Below are 12,924 nucleotides of genomic sequence, written 5' to 3'. Positions count from 1 at the left end.
AAAAACCCCACACAGTTTCCGACAGGTGTCGCACAATGCATGGATTAGGGGGAAAAAAGGGAAATCTGAGTATACTTGCTCAGTGTAATTACTCAAACACACCAGCTGAATCCATTTTGAGGGGCAGGAGTTTCTCAGCTGGAGGTGTCTCTGTTGCTCATGTGTTTAATTGTGTTTCTGTGTAAACAAACTAAAGGCCTTGCACAGGTCCGTGGACACGGGCACATTCAGTCTTGTTCAACATGCCATCTCTAACAGAGGTGTAATACTCACCAGCTCGGATAAAGTCTCCCGCTGTTGCTGTCAATGAAATAAACACGTTCCTAATGTTATTCAGCCTCTCTCCACTCTGCTCGGCAAGCTGTTGGCCACAATTATACAACCCTACGTATGCGCATGAACAGGGCACAGACATGCCCAGATGTGTGGTGTTCAAAGGAGTGCAAGCAAGGAAAACACACCTTCTGTTTTGAAATATACCAGAGCAGGTGTTTTGCAATGCTAAATGACGTCATTGCATTTAGATGCACCTAGACCCCAGTTGGAGTTTGCACCTTATCAGCTGTTAGCCCATTTGCATGCCTCACAGACAGGCATCTAGTGTGGGGACTGGACTGGATTATCTCTGGCTCATTCTGTCCTCCTCTGATTGTCCGTCTCAGTCTGTCCCAGCTTTGATCATGTTTGGTTTTGGAGTGAGTCAGACATGAAACGGCACCAATGCACAGCCCACACAGATCCTGTACATACATTCAAATCATACACACTCACAAATGCACACACACACACACACACACATGCATGGGGCTCAGTGATTTGCTGTTGCTTCTACAATTGCTGCTAACATGTTTCTCCACACATCTCTTTGTATTCAGGTGGGAGGGCATGTCTCCTTGTTTTCAGAGTCCTATAATGGCTCTAGCATTTAAAGTGTGCCAGTATGCAGTGTGTTATGTGTCAGAGCCCTAATTCTGTAATTCTGTGTATACCAGCGTCAACAAGACACATTTCATTTTTCTCATTGTACTAGGTGAATACAGCAGTCCCTCACTAAAATATTCTTTTAATTCAATTCGAGTTTAATTTCAGTTTTATTTATATAGTGCCAAATCACAACAATAGTTGCCTCAAGGTTCTTTATATTGTACGGAAAAGACCCTACAATAACACAGAAAACCCCAGCAATCAGACAACCCCCTACAAGCAAGCACTTGATGTCAGTGGGAAGGAAGAACTCCCTTTTAACAGGCAGAAACCTCCAGTAGAACCAGGTTTAAGGAGGGGCAGCCATTTGTTGGGAGGTGACGAGGCAAACAGAGAGCCAGTGCATCATGGGAAACCCCCAGCAGCCTAGGTCTATTGGAACACAACAAAGGGAGGGTTTAGGGTCACCTAATCCTAACTAACTAATCTATATTGTTTTTATCATAAACCAAAGTTTTAAGCTTGATCTTAAAAGGCTGTATGTCTTTAAAACCCAAACTGGGACTGGTTCCACAGAAGAGGGGCCTAAAAGCTGGAGTCTCTGCCTCCCAGTCTACTTTTTAACAGTGTTGGTCAAGTTACTTGAAAAAAGTAATCAGTAACTAATTACCTATTACTTCCCCCAAAAAGTAATCCCGTTACTTTACTGATTACTTATTTTCAAAAGTAATTAATTACTTAGTTACTTAGTTACTTAGTTACTTTTTAAAAACACGATTTACAACCTGAATAGGTACTAAAGCGATAGATCTTTCAGCCCAATTCTACTTTTTCTGCATAATCCATCATACAAAATGTAATCAAATGGAAAAGTCTCTTTTTTTAACTTGTTTTATCAGTTTTAATCTTTTAACTTTATGCATCAAGCAAAAATTTTATTATATGCAACATTCTCTGACTTGAATAAATTAAACCTATTTTCTACACATTCCAGCACATAAAATAAAATATTTTTTGTGTTTACACTCACTCTTTCAAATAGATGCAAGTAAAACACAGCAGAACATAAATAAAGTCAAAGACTCAGCGGTCCTGTTGCTCTATTTTCACCTGTAAAGCAGGAGTGGGGTAGGTGGAGGTTTGCCCTGGTGCAGGTGTGCCGCGGTCAGTTGAAGAATCCGCGAGCTTCTCTGTGAGTTTCCCATTACGTCGTTGCGCACTCGGTGCTTGTTTGGAAGTTTAGGGGTATTCTTTCGCTGTAAAAAGAAGTTTTCTTCCCACGCACAACGGACACTAATGTTTTTGTCACTTTTTATGGAAGTAAGGTCAGTACTTCCACGCTTTAACCCCTTAGCAGTCCAATTAGTCCCCTAAACCATCCAATGTACCGTGGGCGGTACGTCCGACTGCTAACAGGTTAAACGCTGCACGCTCATACTCTCTCCACACTCGATATGTGATCCATTGTTGATCTGCAGCCAGCTGTTGTCACTTACAGCGCACTCGCTTACGTCACTGTCGTGAGACATTCTCGCAAAAAATCACGGTTATAGTAACGCAGTAACGCAGCGTTCCTACGGGAAAGTAACGGTAATCTAATTACCGTTTTTGCAATAGTAATCCCTTACTTTACTCGTTACTCGAAAAAAGTAATCAGATTACAGTAACACGTTACAAGTAACACGTTACTGTAATCTGATTACTGCCCATCTCTGCTTTTTAATATCCTAGGAAGCACAAGTAAACCAGCAGTCTGAGAGCAAAGTGCCCTATTGGGGTCAAACACTACTTTGAGACCTTAAGGATAAAATGAGGACTGATTATTCAAGACCTTGTAGGTGAGGAGAAGGATTTTAAATCCTGATTAAACGGAGAAATATGGTGTCTTTCTAGTCCCTGTCAGTAGTCTTGATTCTTAATAAAAGCTGTGTTTGAAAAATGACTCATAGCTTTCACCAAAAACACTCTCATGAAAACTGTTTGCATATTTAGAAGAAGAGGTCACCATTCCTTTCCTGGGGAATAAATATCCCCGACATGCAGCTCGGGGAGCTTAATCTGAATTAGGAAAACTTTCAATTAAAGGAAAGAGTCACATTCGTTTTCAGGTCAAAGTCACTTTGCCTTAACAAACTCTGTTATTCACTTAATTAACATGGATTCATTAACAATTAAGGTGCTCTAGTCCAAGATAGCTACAAACACTCACATTGATCTCGTTCCCTTTTGCATTTTTTACTTCAGGTTCTATTAAATGTGGGAAAGTTCAATAAAATGAGGGATTAATGTTGTAAGGTGCATTTATATATCCATAAATTGATTTGTACAGTTATTTAGATTAACCTTTCATAATCCACAAAGTACTGCTGTTTTTTTAAATGATTTATTTAATAAACAAAAGAACAACAGAGAAGCTGTGAAATCACGAGTTATGTTGATTTTAAGATTTTGTTAGCTTATAATCCTTTAAATGATCACGAAGTATTAAGATTTCTTTAATTTACTTAATATAGTTTCATTATCATTACATCCAGAAAATCTATTTTATTTCGATGGGGCCACATTTACAAGTTGTGGAAATTAAATATCCCTAGCATATATTTCTTAGATAATCATCCAGACCATTTAATGGTCCATGTAATTTACGACCATGTAATTTGACAGCCTTATTTGAAGTTCCTTTTGGGGAGTTCAAAAGTATGTAGCATTACCTTTTTCCTAAGTAGGCCCTGTCTACTTTGAACCACAGAGAAACGCTCTGACAGAACAGCTGATATGAGATTTCTTTTGGAGAAAATTGTGTTCACGCAGGACCACATCTCTTTTAGCAAGGAGCTGATTGGAGAAATAGGTTTTCTAAACCTTTAAGCAAAGGATTTGAATACTTCTTCCACAAACCCACAAAGGGCTGCAGTATCATGCAGTGAAAATGGTTTTCAGAAAAAATCATCTCAGGTATTGTATATTACGAACAGGCCTATTTTCTCCCAAATGGCCACGGCATTATGAAACAAACGCAGCTATTTCAAGTGGCTTCTTGTTAAGATGGGAAGTTTTCTGCAGAATAGCTCCTTTATAAAACATCCCACACCATGGAAAGTGGGCAGGCAACCCCACAGGGAAGTTCTCCTTACCGTGCATCACTGGAGCAAGACAAATCCCCTTGAAAGGACTCTTTGCAGCAGGTGATGGGCTACAGTGGCAGAACGGGAGGGAGAGAGATTGGCCTTCTGTGAAGCGGTTTAGGCTGGCTCGCTCTCTGTATCTAAAAAGAGGCGTCTGCCATGTTAATGACTTACAGCCCATAGTGAGATGATGTTCAGAGTGTGACAGCTGCCTGGGAACCCGCAGCTCAGTCAAAATAATTAAACAGATAAATCAGCTGCTAACGGTTCTGTGCGGACAATAGTGTTTCACTGTAAAGGCAAAATTTATACCTCTGTTGAAATGGCTTTGTTGTTGTCATGCATAATAAGGCCAAAGAGGGGTTTTTCCTAGTATGTTACCTTTTATAATGATAGCCATAATTACACTGGGCAGCTCACATCTGTGGTATTGATCAAAGAGAGAACCTGGGCTAAGCTGTTGGTCAATAATCATAATTAAACAGGACGTTGAGGTTATTAGAGTTCTGAAAACTGCAAACGCTTTTGGGAACACTTTTGCCTTTTCCCATAAGATTAAAAAATGTCATCGTGTAACTGTTTTTTTTTAATCGTGCCAACTAAACGATTTCAGGAAACTCAGAGTTTTTGTAATCATATTATGTGCCGGCATTTGGGATGATTGCAGTAAAGAATTGCCTTTTGGAAGACATCTTTTTACGTCCATCTGTCATCCATTAACGCCGCACTAATCGTGGAATGACAATTGCACAGAATTGACCATTTAAGTCCAAACTGTAAAAAGAAACAAAACAGAGAGCAGGCTCATGGTGTTGTACAGTATTTATGTTCCTTGAGTGTGTGAATTCCTGTTGGAAAATGTATCGACTGTTCAGATGCGAAAGCCGAAAATGGTAGTGGCGTGATTCATGTCGCGTTGTGCCAGAAATCCAACGATAACGAGATGCATTTTATGACATTTTATAGATGCAAAAATGATAGTCACAAAAACAAACACCTGTCAGCCACATCGCAGAGTGATGAGCAATAAGTGTTTAAAACCTCACGTCGCTGCTGAAGGGAATCTTTAAAGAATATTAGCGTCTGGGCCCGTTTTATCGTGTTATACATTGTGCTTGAAACTGTGCTGTTTATTGAACGTCGGTAAGGCTGTCAGAAATCTCTGTCTTAAAATTCCAGCTAGAAATGTACTGAATAAAAAAGAAAATGAAACAAGCCAGTGTTTGATGGAAGGATCTAAGGACCTTTGTGCAAATATCAATGGGTGCGTGTGCGCTCCTGGGCATGGATGTGTGCGGTTGTGTGAGGTCGTCATGTGGTAAACAAAAGGCGCATCATTAGCACACCAATCACTACTGTGTTTCACTCAGCGCTCCTCTTGCTTGATTTGAACTGTTGCTCTTTTCTGAAAGCCATTACGATCTGTGACAATCTGTCAGACAGCGGTGGTGCGGCCTGACTGTAACAACTTTATTTTGCTTTTCTGAGTGGGAGCTAATCAACAACAGTTATTTAGTTTTGGCTCTTTGACCTCTCTTTCTGCTTTAACTTGTAAAACACTTCATGTTTGTTTTTGCACCAGCCACAGCTTCAGTCTGTACAGCTACTCTGTTTTCAACAGAAAAGAAGGATTTGTCTCTAACCTAACATTTGACAACAGGTTTAAATTAAGTATGCATTAAGTATACATTTTGGGTCAAAAAAGAGCTTGATATCAATATTCCTCACATTTCCCATTCCCATCAACATCCTCAACACCCCAGTTGGAATTATAGTGGGATTATAGCAAAGCACGAACGTGAAGTGGTTGTTTGTTGTCTTTTTAAATAAACCAGTGGAAAAAATGTAAACTCAAACAGGTAGTAGGGTGTGATTCTGCTGGGATTATACTTTTAAACTTTAATAGGTGCATATACACCACTCAAAAACCAAAGAACACTTAAAAAACATATCTAATCTCAATGGGCAAAAGTCCTGCTGGATATCTGTACTGGTGTTATGTGTTAGGAGTAAAAGGATGCCACACTGTTTCATTGAAATGAAAATTATCAACCTCCAGAGGGCTGAAAAAATGATGCAGGAGCCTACTATGTTTTGTTTAAATTTCATTACAGCAACTCAAAGTGGCACTCAGTAGTCTGTATGGCCCCCACGTGCTTGTATGCATGACTGACAACATCAGGGCATGCTCCTAATGAGATGATGGATGGTGTCCTCCCACATCTGGACTAGGCCATCACTGAGCTCCTGGACAGTCTGAGATGCAACCTGGCAGCGTTGGATAGACTGAAACATAAAGTCCAACAGTTGTTCTATTTAATTTCAGTCAAGTGAGTGTGGGGGGCCAGTCAGTTCTTTCATGCTCCAGGAACTGCTTGCCACCAGGAGGAACCCAAGCTCGCACCAGTGTAGGGTCTGACCATGTCACCAGAGATCATGTAGAGATCTACGCCTCCCCAGACCATCAGTGAGCCACGATCAAACCCTTCATGCTGAACCTTGTTACAGACAACATAACGGTCTCCATGGCTCCTCCAGACCCTTTCACATCTATCACCTGTACTTTGGGTGAGCCTGTTCTCATCTGTGAAAAGCGCAGGGCGCCAGTGATAATTCTGGTGTTCTATGACCCCGCTACTTAACTCACCAGATCAGTATCCCAGAAGTTTAACTGAGTCGATGCTATACTCTGATTAAAGATTTTTCTCTTCTCTTTTCTTTGAGTAGGTCATGTTTTCTTTTAATCTACGCTGGTACAGCCTATTTTTCTGTGTTCTTATATGTTCAAACAGGCATATACACACATACCCAAAACCCAGAAGACGCAAGTGAAATACTTTATTCAAATCGACTAGCAGAAGGAACCTCATGCTGCTTAGAGTGCATTCAATATAATCACCATAAACACCAAAAGTTCAGTTTAGTATGGGGTACGTGGGGCTTGAGAGGAATGTTTAGTAAGCTTCATATTTTTTGGGAAAAAAAGGTGTTTGTCTGACAGCGTCTGTAACTCCCATGCCCCCACACCTTTCAGAATTGAGTGAGATGCATCTAGATGTTTGAAGCAGTCCAAACTTAAACTTTAATGTCTTCCAGGTGAAAATGTTCTCGCAGCCAGCTAACATAGAAAGTGTATTGTATTGTATTAAAAAAAAAACATCAACAGAAAACCAAAAGACAACAAAAAAGGCCTGCCCTGCCATGAGTTGCTGCTTCTGCTATTGAAACGATGAATGATGAAATGATGAAGCACAATATAAGAAGTCCAGTTTGAGTGCAACATGAATTTGAAGCCTTATCAGATCTAAAAACAGGCGCCAATATTTATGCTGAAATTTGGACAGTTTTACAAAAACACTCACTGTCTCTTACTCAGAAATGACACCGTGAGTATAGTTTACATTAGCAGCCATGCTTGCTACTATTTTGCCCTTTTTAAATATCTTGCCAATTAAGGGACTGGCATTAAGGGGGAAGCGGACACTCTTTTGTATTTTCTACCCTGTGTGTGATATTTTTTATGTCTCGTATTTACTCTGTGACATATGGATGAGACCCAGGGAAAAAACACTTATTTAAACAGTTCGGTAAGAAGATATTGAACTACTTTTTGCTCACATGCTGGGTAAACACTTTTTATTTAAATAAAAATCTTTTCTTTGAGTCCATTTTGCAGCTCCTGTTAAATGTCCAATAAAGACATAATGCTTTCGACTCTTACCTGCAGGACGCTGCACTACACTGAGCTATGCTCGACCTCTTTGCCAGAGATAATAATAATAATAATAATGGATTGGATTTATATAGCGCTTTTCAAGGCACCCAAAGCGCTTTACAATACCACTATTCTCACATTCACACACTGGTGGAGGCAAGCTACAGTTGTAGCCACAGCTGCCCTGGGGCAGACTGACAGAAGCGAGGCTGCCATATCGCGCCATCAGCCCCTCTGGCCAACACCAGTAGGCGGTAGGGTAAAGTGTCTTGCCCAAGGACACAACAACCAGGACAGAGAGCCCAGGGATCGAACCGGCGACCTTCCGGTGATCTAATAATCAGGCTTTAATAAGCTAAATAATAATAAGCTAAACTGTACTTGGAAGTTAAACATGCTGCCTAGACATTATTGTTATGATCTGCAGGGCGTAGATTGTGTGTTGTGGAGAAAAGGCCCCAAATGCAGACTCGCAGGCAGGCGGAGATCAACAAGAAACAAGCCATTACAAAACTAAGGCAACAACACAAAAAGCACAAGGCAACTAGGAAGCATCTACAAAAACTAAACTGGGAAGAAACACTAGGAGCACTGCAACTGAGAAACACAGAAGGAAAGTAAAATGTTGGTCTGAGAAGAGATAAAGGGAGACAGAAGATAAATACACAAGCAGGTGATGAGGGGGAGTGGAGGCACATGGGAACACAGATGAACTCAATAGTAGTTAACGAGACAAAGGAAGCAAAACTCAATACAAAACACAAGGGAACATAGGCTACAAATAAAACAAGAAGTAACAGCACAGAGACTGAGATTAGGACACTCAGACGGAGACACGACTGACTTCACAAGGAGACGCAACAGGACGAAACAAATGCAAGAGACAAAGGAAACAGGAGAAATAACTAAATATAAGGATAATATACACACAAATAGACTAATACAAGGGAGTTGATACAAGACAATGGCGCACAGAGGGTGACAGAACTTAATGACCATCAGGCACACAAGATAAGGGACTAGCAAAGTAAGATGTAAAGTACAGAACAAAAGGACGCGGACTATACACAGACAGAAAGGGATACAGAACTGACTACATACAGGGGACGCTAGGGGGGACACAGAGACAAGACCAAGGTGAACAGAAAACAAGAGGAAAATAACTAAGCCAGGAGACTAAGAAGTAAAGACAAGAGTGACTAAACTAGCAGACACTGAAACTACTAAACAAAAGTTCTAGGAATAATACATGAAATGAGACTAAACATTAAATAAACCAAGAATCAGCCTGAAATATAAGACCAGAAACACTGGAACAAAGGATCCAGGACCACGACTGTTGTGTTACCAAAGGTATTCATCCAATAACCTCAGAGGAACAGTTTCATCTTCAGGCTTTTTGATGTTCTCACTATCAGCTACTAATCAGGGACTTGTCTGTTTTGCCACGAGACTGGCAGTGTTAAAATGTGTGAGAGTTAAACTTTGAGCACTTTGTGAATGTATTTGTGCAAACACGTGTGTGACTGTTGTTCCGTGGCTGTTTCCACTTGGTTGTCTGCCTGTGCCAACGCATGTGAATGTGTATTCATGCATTTTCACCTGCGGCTGAGGCATAAAGAAGCGTGAACGTCAACACGCTTTTTTGTTAACACTGAATGAATCAGGGTGTATGAATGATTATGTATGTAGCCATCTAAAAGCAAAGATATTAGATGACTACCTCGCTTAAATGCGACTGTGTGGTTTTGTGTTTTGCCAAATGCATCCTTTCCTCTTTTTTTACCCTCCTGCTTTGATTTGTGTGATACTTGATCCTCTTCTGATAAAACACTACAGCCTCTCAGAAAGTCTAGCCCGCAGCTGCTCTGACTCTCATGCTATCCTCCATCTTCTGCCCTTCTTTCCTTTCACACTCACCAGCTTTTATGGAGGCAATAAATAACCTTGCTCTGTCTCCATGTTTAACTTAGGGTTTAGAGGCCAGTGTAGTGGGCTCCGTTTAACATTACACTTTACAAAAGCAGGGTTCATCAACGGGCCATCAAAGATCCTTAAATCTAAATCTAAGAACAACTTAATTTCAACATTTTTGACAAGAGACAAGAAAATTTCATGTCTGGGCATCTAGTCTGTGGATTTTTGTTTCTACTGTACCAGCTTTACAAAAGAATTGAAATACTTCACGGCCTCTGGTCAGAAAAACATTGTGTTGTTGTAAATGGTGGTCATATTTCCCATTAATGCTCTTTGCAGCTGCAAGTCTTAACTGGAATTATGTTGTGATTGCAGGAATGGGAGAAAGGTGTGTTGTTTGATGAAATCAACCATCAGCGAGTTAATGAAGTGTGGCACCGCTAGGCTTACACCTGTAGATTTAAATACGTCAGTATAAAAACACAGGAGCATGAGTGAGATGCTTGACTGGAAGTGATTAAGAAGGTACTGTCTGCTGCTTAATGTGCTAAACGGTTCCTTACAAAAAAAGCAACAAACGTTGGTGTGAGCGGTTCATCTGCACTACCCTCGTCCTCTAAAACATCAGGTGTAATCACGCAAAGTTTCGTTGAATGTTGATTTCATGCATCTGGCATGCATGGAGCTGATGGGTTAGGCCAAACTACAATACACTAAACTTAAAGTTGTAGTTAGCAAATATTTCCAAGGCTGATTCAGTTATCAATTTTAATGTCCTACTTAATCATCTGATGTTATCCTCTTAAATTCCTGACACAGAAATCCAATCCTGATATTTTGAACCCAGCAACATGACCTGATAAGTCAGTAGAATAACTGAATTTTTCTTTTAGTTAAACAACAACTTGAGAAGGTATTTTAAACTAGGCTTACTACGCCCTTGTATTGGTATATAGTTAGTATAGTTAGTAGTTAGTATAGCAACAGAAAAAACACTTAAAAATGTACCTTCTGAGTTTTCAGGCAAGAAAAACAACTTCTTTAGATTCTTCCAGATGTAGGTTATTAGTCCCTTTGGATCTGATGAATAGTTAATGAAGGAATTCTCAAGGTTGCCCTTAGAAGAACCCCTAAAGGTTCCTCTAAGGTCTTTATTTTTAAAGAGACTCGATTAAGCCAGGCTAAAACAAACACAAGGAGTGTTCCTGAGATGGATAGACCCTTATGGAAAACCAGCACAGCTAAGTGAACGCGAAACCCAGAGAAAGCTGAGGCAACTCCCATTAATTATGATCTATATGTGTTTTAGCAAGGATTAACAAGGCAGATGAAGGAAGTGGCGTGTACTTCTGTGATCATTTAAAAGCCCTCATGGATCTGAAAGGCAAACACAATTTCCACACTGGAGGGCTGCAAGCAGAATCCCAGAATGGAGGGGAGTAAGGCTTTTCCACCACCATATATGGTTTCATCCTGGACTTCCTGCCCCATTGTTGAATCTCCCCTGACTTCAGTATATGTTAAATAATTCAGCTATACATGTTTTGTGCTCACTGGAGTCTAATACAAGGTAGTTACTGTGTTTTACACCCTCATATTATCAACCTTAGACTGTAGCCCATAGTAATATTGAGCTCATGACTGTTCATTGACTTTTAATGACAAAAATGTTTTCATTTCACGATCATGCTTTTACACCCGGGTGCTGCATTCCTGCTTATTTACAAAATTTTGCAGAAACATAAATTCAGTGCATCTCTTAGAAGAACAAAAAGGAATAAAGGAACAGGTCGCTGTTTTTACCTTTGCAGTGTGCTATCAATTACTTCTTATATTCCTGGTAATTAGAAGGTGTTTATTCAGATTCAGACCTAAGTGCATCTCCTAAAGTTAAATACTAATTCGTTCACCCCTTTCTAAGTACCTGTGTGATGGAGGTGAATAATACTCGTAGTATACTCGAGGTTTTTGCACTTTGGAAAAATAACACAAGGCTTTGTCTGTATGTTCAACATTTTCCTGGAGTCTTCATTGCTCACTCACTCATGTTTATTGAACAGCACGTTTTTGTAAGCTGCTTTTATCTGAGTTGATGTTGGATAATTCACATTAGTAACCACTGGATTGTTTTTCTTGGCCATCATGCTTTAATTATAATGCCGTTGGTGTGTTTTCAGGCAGCCGTCGGTTGTATTGCTCTGCTTTACAGCACTCTTTGCATATAATTTGTTCTTGGTTAACATCACTTGCCCAAAATCTTCAGTATTTCCAAACAACGGATGATCTGCTTCAAGGGACACACTCTTCGCCTTCTGCCATGCCAGGCATTACAGTTTTGCTGTATATCTGTCTGAATGAACAGCTGTGACTGGCACATGCAGGCGTGTGGTCAGGCAGTGATTTAGGGAGCGCTTGATTGGCGTTTGCTTTGCGTTCCATTGGTGGAACACACATTTTCAGTATTGCTTGATCATGTTCATTTATCATTTGTGGGAAGCCAAAATCATAATCAAGAATGAAATTGTTAATATAAGTTGTGAAGCCCGGCATGCAGTATTTCCTCTGCTCTTTGTCAAACTGTAAAGCCTGATTTAGACTCAGCTGAAGCTTTGTAGAGCTTACAATGTAACCTATGTAAGTGGCTGACTTTGTTGCTAGTGTTTATGCTACTGTTAGTGTTAATTATCTTGTAGTGATGTTGTTGTGGGTTTTTTTGGAAGCAATCACATTTGTCCCACAAGTTTTTGCACTTCTTAACACGTTCGTTCCGATAGTTTCAGCAATCTCCCTCCAAGAGATTGCCGACATTTGTGAGTCTTTACATTGTTGCGATCATTTTTATTCCTTATGTTGAGACGATGATTGTTTTTCTTTAGTGTTTTTGTTCTGTCGACATGCTGTATGTTCCGTCATAGGGTCTGCATTTATAACACAGCTATAATGTAGATTTCCCACTGAAGCATAAATCTCTGGTATGTCTGTTGATACCAGTGAACTCAGCTTGTGTGGGTCTTTTAATTCTTGTGCACAGCCACAGTTATTCCCGAGTTCATTTTTGTCTTATCTCCAGGACAACTGAGATCAACCAATGGTTGTTCAAGCTGGTATGAAAAAGCACATTCTTTACTCAGGTAATTGAAGAATATAATGCAAAGTATTTGATTAGTGATTATATGTAGACTTATTTCTATGCTGTACTTAAGAGCAGTACTGTATTAGTGTTTGATATATATATATATATAT

Source organism: Pundamilia nyererei, unplaced genomic scaffold (assembly GCF_000239375.1).
Source record: "Pundamilia nyererei isolate P.nyererei 1_Seehausen unplaced genomic scaffold, PunNye1.0 scaffold00029, whole genome shotgun sequence".
NCBI lineage: Eukaryota > Metazoa > Chordata > Actinopteri > Cichliformes > Cichlidae > Pundamilia > Pundamilia nyererei.
Note: the sequence above shows the minus strand (reverse complement) of the source record.